This window comes from Frankliniella occidentalis, unplaced genomic scaffold, assembly GCF_000697945.3.
Source record: "Frankliniella occidentalis isolate FOCC.00 unplaced genomic scaffold, Focc_3.1 Scaffold51, whole genome shotgun sequence".
NCBI lineage: Eukaryota > Metazoa > Arthropoda > Insecta > Thysanoptera > Thripidae > Frankliniella > Frankliniella occidentalis.
Window position 1 is genome coordinate 820428 of NW_026267181.1, and position 9030 is coordinate 829457.

The 9030-nt window shown below is 48.6% G+C and overlaps 1 long non-coding RNA gene across 2 annotated transcripts; it reads right to left on the reverse strand.

The window, feature by feature from the left end:
• LOC113215057 (uncharacterized) lies at positions 1-7222 on the reverse strand. 2 transcript variants are annotated; one of them, XR_008011135.1, is made up of 8 exons: positions 4244-6556; positions 3794-3947; positions 3462-3588; positions 3256-3372; positions 2980-3175; positions 2755-2898; positions 2501-2631; positions 1-2131 (listed from the first exon to the last, which is right to left on the reverse strand). It is a non-coding gene; the product is annotated as an uncharacterized LOC113215057 (long non-coding RNA). The 2 variants fall into 2 exon arrangements; XR_008011134.1 differs by having other exon boundaries at positions 3462-3947; positions 4244-7222.
• Between the last annotated feature and the right edge of the window lie 1808 nt (positions 7223-9030).

Consider the following 9030-nt stretch of genomic DNA (forward strand, 5'->3'; position numbering starts at 1 on the left):
ACCTTGCAGCTTTTTAAAGACTTTTTATGTGAACTCCTTATGTTTTTATTGTCCACAAATTTTCATTTGGTCTTTCATATGCAATATACAACTCATTTCCAAACCACGTCAGCATCAGTCTGATTCACACAGGTCTACACACAATATTTTCAACTCTTGACGCAATAAAACGTGCAGTGATTCACAACTAGGTGCGGATGAAGCAGATTCGACACTTGCCTTCATTTTTCAAGGGGAATAAATAAGTTCAAAGTGAGCTTATTATTTTACGAATGTTTTACTTTTATTACACAATGTAAACTCTCAATCTTTAAGAAAATGATATAACAAAGGGTCTAGTAAGTAACAAATTCAAGCTTCAAGCCTTTTAGTATGGTTTAACTAAACCTTTACAAAACTGATTTATATGGTTGAAAGTCAAAGAATTACAATACAAAACCTTAAGCCTCAGTTCATAGGCAGAAAAGAATAAAGCACAATTTGCAACTAGTTTAGAATTTGAAAAAAATGCCCCTGGGAAAACAAAAGAATAGGTTCTCAAAGGCAGATTAGTCCTGCCAAAGAAAGCAAAAAACTTTGTTTGCTTCACACATGCCAACACAACTGATCTGGGAAGCAACCTAGAAGAGTCTTATAAATGTAACATTTCTTACATAAACATCATTAGTTATAACATCTGACTTTGACCACATACTGGAGAAAAACGACTTGTGACTGTGGTGTCACAAGTGTTGGCTAATCGAGGGGAGAAACAGCTTATTGTGACAGTTTTGTCACGAATCTTCCTTTGACCACACACTGGGAAGAAACCATGACAGTGAGTGCCATTCTCGTGTTCACAACATTTGGACAAGACATTAGAGAGAAGCTATACATGTGCAGAGTAAAGCAATTAGAGTGCAAGGTGTGCAACAAGAAAACGGAGAGGTATCCATAGCGCCTGTCACTTCACAGTTACTAGACTAATTTTTGTGGTCATAGTAACAAACTTTGCTGAGATAACTAATGATGTTTATGTAATTACAACAAATGTTAGAGTAACAACTTAAACTTAGATAACATGTATATTTAAAAAAAACATGCACTATTGTAAAAATTGGGAAATTCTTGGGGGAACACGAAATTGCACTGGTGAAATATACAAGCTGAAAAAGCTGTTGTTCTAATGACATTCATCATTTAAATAAGAACTAAAGTTATCACAATAGCAGAAGGCACAATGAGGCCATCCCAAAATAATAACTGGGACAATCTTGAATTACACAAGATCTACTAAAGCTATACAAGTGACATAACTGATTCCTCGATTTTACATTACTTAAAACTTTGACACGCTACACTTATCTAGAGGAGGAGAAAATTTAACGAAGACAAACTTCCCAAGAACAGAAGTTAGTACACATTTGGTATTTGAGGAATTCATGAGGTCCAAAACTTATTGAAAGAAAAGATTGATGTAAGTCTGTCTAAGTAAGCTGAGGTCCAAGAAAATCGGTTTCAGCAGTCTGCTTTAGGGTAACTACAGCTTAGCAAAAGGCGACAAAGATGAGGACATACAAATATACGTAAGACACAATCTCTAATGTTCCTGCTTACATGTGTGATTCTTTACAGGGATCTTATCAACAAAACATCAAGGATTTCAGTCCAACAATAAGTCAAATTGGTCCTTACTTGGTGCAAACATGCCAGAACTAGTGAGGAAAATAGAGATGTGTATAACTAAATTTAGAAAGAAACCAGTCAGTCCTGTCCTGTGTCCGTCACTTTTACTTTGAACAAATTAGAGTGCTTCAAGGAGACTTGTTAATGACTGTGTTAATATTAGCTCACAAAAAAAAAAGTTCTGCTCAAATTTTAACCACAAAAGCTAAACTGGAGAAATTGAAAAATATTGAAAACTCTAAATTCTAGTAATTCAAATAATGGAATAGGACCTCAGCTGCACCACCACAAGAACTGAATTGCCCACACAACATTTTTCTCTGAGACATTATTAGTAGTTGCCAAAAAACCAGCAGCTTACTTATGTCACCAGCAGACCTTCACAACTGTGTTGCGTGAAGAACTTAACTCCATGCAAGAGTCAATTGTTTTGTCTTCTCTATCCCAAATGTAGTCTCCATCAAACCTGGAAAGGGAATCAAAACAAAAAAATTAGTTTTGTGATTCTTAATGTCACAACAGAGGCTAAAACAATTGTCCTCTCTGTCGATTAACCATGCAAAATTAAATAAAAGTTTAAAAACGGTACAAGAAATTATCAAAAGAGTTCTCTTGAAAAAGGATGCAGACACTGCACACTCACTAGTTCTACAGGGTTACGCAAACATTGAGATCTAATATCTAGCCTTACAGTATTCCAGACAAAAGTTTTAATAACTCAGTCATAGCACTTGTAAGTAAATATCTAGTTATATGTAAATGTAACAAGGGCTAAGTTCAACATAAGGACATGAAAATATTTTTGTCTTGTTTTAAAGAATGAATATAAGCTTACATCTGCTTAAAAATGCCTGCTGAAGGCCGGCTAAGACCAGTCCTGCACATCTCCATTTATCTCACTAATTCTGGCATGTTGGGACAAAGCAGAGACCATTTGGACATGTTGGACTGGAATCCAGAATCCATCTGTAAAGAATCACACATGTAAGCAGAAATATTAGAGATTATGTCTGATGTATATTGAATTGAAATATTATTATGTACATACTAAGCTCATCTTCATGTCGCTTTTAGCTAACCTGTACTTACCTTAAAGCAGACTGCTGACACCGATGTTCTTGGACCTCAGCATACTTAGACAGACTAACATCAATCTTCTCTTTAAATAAGTTTTGGACCTCATGAATCCCTTCCTTAAGCTTCTGCTTCTTATCCATGTCCTCTGGTAACATTCTAATGAATAAAGGGGGAAAAAAAGGGCTCATACAGAATAGACTTTTTTAAAAGTACTACAAATACCAAATATATACTAACTTTGGTTCTTGGGATCAAATTTGTGCTTTGTACTCAATCATTTTCATATATCTCATTCAATCTTAATTTCTTTCTGATGTTTGTCTTCCTCAAATTTTCTCTTTCTCTATGGATAAGTGAAGTGTCTGTAAGTTTTCAGTCAAGTAAAACCTAGGAATCAGTTATTTCACTTGTATAGCGCATAGTAGAACAGTACCTGTAAACAATCGGAACAAAAGAAAATGAAATGAAAAAGGTTTTAAATTGGCAGTCAAAGAATTATTTCAAACCACTAACCATGGTAAAGAAATTAATTTTCCGAAAGGAAATTGCAAACTCAGGACCATCAATTCCTTTTACTGTCCCAAACATGCAAGTTGACATCAGTTGAAGAGATAGACCACACACATGGACCTGGAATACAAGACATATAACAGAGCTGGGTTAAACAAGCACAACCCAAACCGTTTGATACAAATAAATTCTTTTGAAACGGTGCTTACATATACATCTGCTTATTTATGTCTGCTGTCATGCGGCAAACAACCTATGACTGCAGGTTGGGTATAGATGACATCACATGGCACAGAATAAGCAGAATAAATTTCTTGAACCAGCAGTACTTCTCTTCTGAAACAGACAGTATTTTAGAAGACCTTCCATTGTTCACAAGTCAGAAATCACAATCACCTCTAAATTTTGAAGTGAAAAGCACTTGCATCAGAACTACGATGTTCGTTAAAACTGGGCATCAATCTCATTCAATCGCGCATCATTTAATAGAGATTACTTTTATTCAGACTAGGTCTGCTTTTGATTGGCATTTGTTTAGCACCTTGAATAAACCTTCATTACCAAACTGTCTCACTTTCAACACAGAAAAGCTGCTCCCCAAATTGACACGAGCAGATCCAACGATTTAGAAAGGTTGAAGTGGACTCGGAACCCGCCTCAAAGGGATCGTCAGCCAGGGAGGAGTAACTAAACACCTGGAACAGGAATGATGATATGAGTAAATATACAACACTAGACAAGCACAGGAGATATTTTTTGTTACAGAATAAGACAGCAAATGTGAAGGCAAAGTCAACAAAATCCAGCAAACAAATACACGGACATATGTCGGACGAAAGTCGAAATAAAAGCGGTAAAGAAGTACGAAAAAAGGCGAAGGCATGCAAAAGCAACGAGCTATAGTGCAAAAGCACTCGCAAATCAAACAACCATAATTGCGTAACGTCACAAAGCAGGCACAAGCTCGCAGAGGTTATGTTTAGCACCTCACCTTCATAAAGAAACGCAACACTGGTTGTACAAAAGAGCACCGTTGCCTGGATCCACTCACTGACATTCAATAAAATCAATGTTTGAAAACGGCATAAGCGAAATTATTGTTGTGTTAACAATCGCCCTCGTGGTTCGCCACGAGTGTTCCCTGGCAGACAATAACCCAACCCAGCAACTCTCTCCACAAAATCACAGCCGGCGTCGTAGAGAACGGTGCTGCAATGAAGAACAATGAGAAGAAACATACACCCTATAAAGTCCTAACTGTTGCAACCGACCACATTTCGTGCAAATTTCGATTAGAATGTCGACCGACGCAAACGGCCGCGTCCAAAAGCAGACAGTGTTTAGCTGACCGACAACTATTTCATCAATTCATCATTCGTTCGTTCAGCCAGGGTGGCAAGTCCTGAAAACTAAACAATTCTGCCGTAGATGCAAATTCTCAGAACGTGACGCTCTAGCAGAAGACTACCCCTATACAATAAAATTAGTATTTCCACCCATTTCACAGCTTTTTGGCGTTTAAACGTGAAACGGTAGTGATGTAGGACGACGACGCGCAGACTAGCTGTGGGTGGTATGTTGGTGTACATGGCGAGGCAGCGGCGCGCCGAGAGGCGGGGTTCGAATGGCCACAAAGTGCGTTCGGTATCCGTTTAACGTTTTAACACAACACAAAACTGCAATGGGCGTTCAGTTTATCACATTCATATGCTTGTGTATCGGCACTACAACGCCACGTTCTCGGATTCCTGGTTTCCTCTACCTTTCCTTAGAAATAACTGTGTGGATGTGGAGCACATCAGGTACGGACAAACACGGTGCGAACAATTTCGCCTGTCTTCGGCTGTGGAATAACATACCAGCGAAAAGAATCCATTTCGAGACTCGATAATGTCTTGCCTGTCAGGGTGCCTGGAGGGTAACAACTGCCCCGCCCGCGACGCTCGTGCGCTGGGTGGGTTGCCTACCCTGGCATTTGCCCGTCGGCTTTAACGATTTAAGAAGCGACCTTCTCCAGCCTCTAGCACTCTATAAGTTGCTAAGAAGCACCTTGCCCTTCGCGCCCGTCCCCACTACAAAGGCCTCCTCGCTGTACCAGTCTGCCTTCTCCAACCACAGGCTTCAGACTACTGCTTCAGACCGACGGGCGTGTGCTCGTCCGGCGGCAGACATCAGACATGGGCTTTCCCTCTCCCTCGCCTGTCGTCTGGGACTTTGGCACCATTTTCTGATCTCTTGGTCACACGGGACATTTATTAAGCCAGCGATGGCTCCCCGTATGACGGGGGTGGGCGGTGGGCGTGGGCAGGCGTGGGCACAAAGGGGCATCGCCGCGGACGCGGCAGCTGCCACCCGGCGTGCTCCATCATCTTCTTCGCGGACGGTCACTGCGTGTCCTGGATCTCGACGCGGCGCGGCCGCGGGCGAAGTTGGGCACGGTCTGGACTCCAGCACCGGTCGTGCTGCCAGGCCTCGATGTCCACCTCCTGGTGGTACGCCCCCCCCTTTTTTTTCCTACACTTGCCCATCTGATCACGAAGGAGATGCTTCTCGCTCTGGTGTGCGCGCCGTGCTGCCTGGACTCGATAGCCATCTAGGATCCGTGCGCAGCCATAGCGCCAAGAAGGTCTCCTCGCTCTAGTCCGGCCTTGTTCGAGACGGAGTTGTACGGGAGGTATAGGAAAGTGGTCTTCTGAATCAGTCGGCTCCAAAACGAAGACCAACGCACCAGCCACCGGCCGACGTGGACGACGGTAGCGGAGACTCTAGGCGGGGCGGCGGGCACGCCTGGATAAGGTCCACGACACGCCGCCTCCGGCAGACCTTCAGAGCCTAGTCGCTCGCCACCAGCCTTGAGCGAGTTAACAGATCGTACGAGGCTGTTTCGCCAAATCGTCCCCGAGGCATGGACACGGCGCTGGAGGAGCTGACCGTGCTCAGCGCGCTGCCCGGCGTCGGGTCCTGGGTGTATGAGCTGCCGGACGAGCTGCTGCTGTTCGGCATGACGCCCTTCACGGCCTCGGCTCTGCACGTGTCTTGAAGCTGGACTTCCCTCGGCTGTGCGTGCGCCACGGAGCAAGGCGCCAGGCCAAATAATAGCACCCCGGCGCCCGGCGCCCGGCGGCTCCGCGACGCGCCACCGTATACCTGCCGGCTCCGATTCCGATTATGATTGACGACGTCGATGTTCACCTCGCTTTTTTCGCCTGGCTGACAGCGGCGCCTCTCTTCCCCCGTCTCCGTGTTCAACTTCCTCACTCGAGAGCTGGTGAGCATCCGAGGGATGTCCTGCGACCCCCCCCCCCCCTTCCTCCCTTTTCCCCTTCCCGGATCCGCCGAACGGTTCAGCCCGGCGTATTGCCCATGTTGCGGGAGGTGTTCCGACACGCCATGAAGGGGCCTCGCCGTGTGCATACAGCGCAGCCGGGCCGGGGGCAGGGTAGGCTCGGCGAACCGCTGTGACGTCAGCCATCAGCCTTGGCCTTGGGGGCCGGGTCTTGAAAGGCCGAGACCACCTCGGCCCCGGGGACAGCACCAGGACGGCCTTGAGGATGATATGGTGGGGTCGACGTGCAGCCTGGACTCCGAACCGTAGGGCGCTAAAACCTCGGCATCCTCGAGGTGGCCCGCCGCTCTTCATCGCGCTTCCCTTGCTGCCGGCCCTGCGGCCTGCGGCGCCTGGTAGTGTACGGGGATGTGGACGAGCTTCTGCTGGGCAATTACACCTGCCTCGGCGATGGCTCTGGAGAGCCTTCGGCTCCCGTTGTACATCCACAAGAGATGTGCCCAAGAATGTCGTAGACAGAAAACGGCGCAGCAGGTGACGTCGGGCAGGGTCTGGTAGACGAGTCTCGTGTTGATCCCCCCTGAGCAGGGGACAGCAGACACCCTGGCCTTGCCCCGCGGCCGCAAGCAAAACATTGAGGCGGACTCTCGTGGTCCAGCACACCATGTGCGCCGAGATGGTGCTCTTGGCTGGCCGGCCCATGCCATTCCTTTCTACCCCCCCCCCCCCTTTCCCCCCGCTTCCGCTGCGTTTCCCTGGGCCCCGTGGTTGCTGGAGGCGTGTCGCACCGACATGCCATCGTCTCAGTGCCCGGCGGGGCGGGGGTGGGGGGTGGCCGCTGGCCGCACCCGAGGGTCGAACACGCCGCGCCTCCCATGGAGATCTACAGACGACCCCACTGACCTGCCCGCCTTGAACGGGTTGACACGCATCACCAACGCAGCAGCCCCACACCGCACCCACCCGGCCGGGGCGGCCGCTCCACGCCCTGCTTGTCGGTGAGCAGGGCATGAAGAGGATGGTGGAGGCGTGGTCCGGCAGGCGGTGCACGGGCTCGCCGGCCGGGCGCGCGGCCGGCTCCGGCTACACGCACAACGCACAGCTTCTTCTAAGGCACGGGGCACGGCCGAGGGACATAGGACGGAGTGTATGCTGGGCGGGGCCCTGGAGGCTGTCGCAAAGCGCGCAAAGCCAGCGAGGACATAGGCATAGGCATCGTCTGACGTTCGCCCGCCTGCCTCGTGCTGGCTCGCGGTCGTCCTTGCGTCACTCTCTTGGCCGTCCTCGCTGCCGCTGGCACGCCCCCGCTTCCTGGCTTGCCCCAGCGCCCGAGAAGATCCTGGCCACCTGACCTGCGGGTGCGTCGCGACGCCGTGCTGTAGTGCGTCGACGGGCAGCCCGCAAGTGTTCGCCCAGGCGGTGAGCGCCTGCAGTGGCGGCGTGCCTCGGCATGCAGGTGTTCACCCTGGTGAAGCCCAACCGCAGGAGGCTGCACTCTAGGGCGGCGGCGTGCCTCGCCGTGCTTGTGGCGTCGCGTCGACGGGCAGCCCGCAAGTGTTCGCCCTGGCGATGAGCGCCTGCAGTGGCGGCGTGTCTCGGCCCACTGGTGTTCGCGGTAAACGAGCGCAGGACGGAGGGACCACGGCCTCCAGAGAGATGTTGGAGACGTGCCCCACCGCTGTGCGACCTGCGGGGCGGCCTTCAGGAGGGCGGCCCTCCTCCGGGCCCACATGCAGAATCACGCCGCGGGTAAACTGGACGGCGGCGAACACTGCAGCGTCACTTCAGCGGCTGGGACCGATCTCCGTACAAACGCGAGGACTCGCACAGGTGATAGGCCTTATGAATGTCAAACTTGCGGCAAAGGGTTTAGTCACAGCAACACACTTCGTAGACACATGACACATGAGGACTCACACAGGTGAGAGACCTTATCAATGCCAGACTTGCGGCAGAGGGTTTAGTGACAGCACTAATCTCAGTAGACACATGATGACGCACACAGGTGAGAAACGTTATGAATGCCACACTTGCGGCAAAGGGTTTAGAGACAGCACAAAACTCCGTGCACACATGAGGACACACACAGGAGAGAAACCTTATGAATGCCAGACTTGCGGCAAATGGTTTACTGAACACAGCACACTCCGTGTACACATGTGGACTCACACAGGTGAGAAACCTTACGAATGCCAGACTTGCGGCAAATGGTTTAGAGACAGCACTAGACTCCGTGTACACATGAGGACTCCACACAGGTGAGAAACCATACGAATGCCAGACTTGCGGCAAAGCAGGGTTCTTTACCAGCACCAGTCTCCGCTTACACGTGAGGACTCACACAGGTGAGAGACCTTATCAATGCCAGACTCGCGGCAGAGGGTTTAGTAACAGCACTACATTCCGTAGACACATGATGACGCACACAGGTGAGAAACCTTATGAATGCCAGACTTGCGGCAAACAGTTTACTGAACACAGCACACTCCGTG